The sequence below is a fragment of the Plasmopara halstedii genome, assembly GCF_900000015.1.
Source record: "Plasmopara halstedii genome assembly, contig: Scaffold_322, whole genome shotgun sequence".
Lineage (NCBI taxonomy): Eukaryota > Oomycota > Peronosporomycetes > Peronosporales > Peronosporaceae > Plasmopara > Plasmopara halstedii.
The window spans coordinates 182143-182436 of record NW_020187243.1 but is presented as its reverse complement, the minus strand read 5'-3'; positions in this window follow the sequence as shown (position 1 = coordinate 182436).

Genomic DNA, 294 nt, shown 5'->3' with positions numbered 1-294 from the left:
GGAGTACAACATGGCGTGCTCCGGTGATGTCGACGGTTGTATCTCGTGGATCTTCAAATAAACAGCGGTTTCGTCCATTAAAATAGTTCTATCAAGCTCGAAACGCGGGAGTTTACTTATGAGATACTTCATGTAGCCGACGGCACACCCCACAAGCACATCGTCCGACAAAACTGTTAAATTCGTTCTTTTGCGCAGTGATAGATCATTGCGCTTCATAAACTTGGAAATCCAAGCATCAGACGCCATGAAAGCAGATCCATCTTCATCCAGCGATCCGTAAAGCTCACGTGA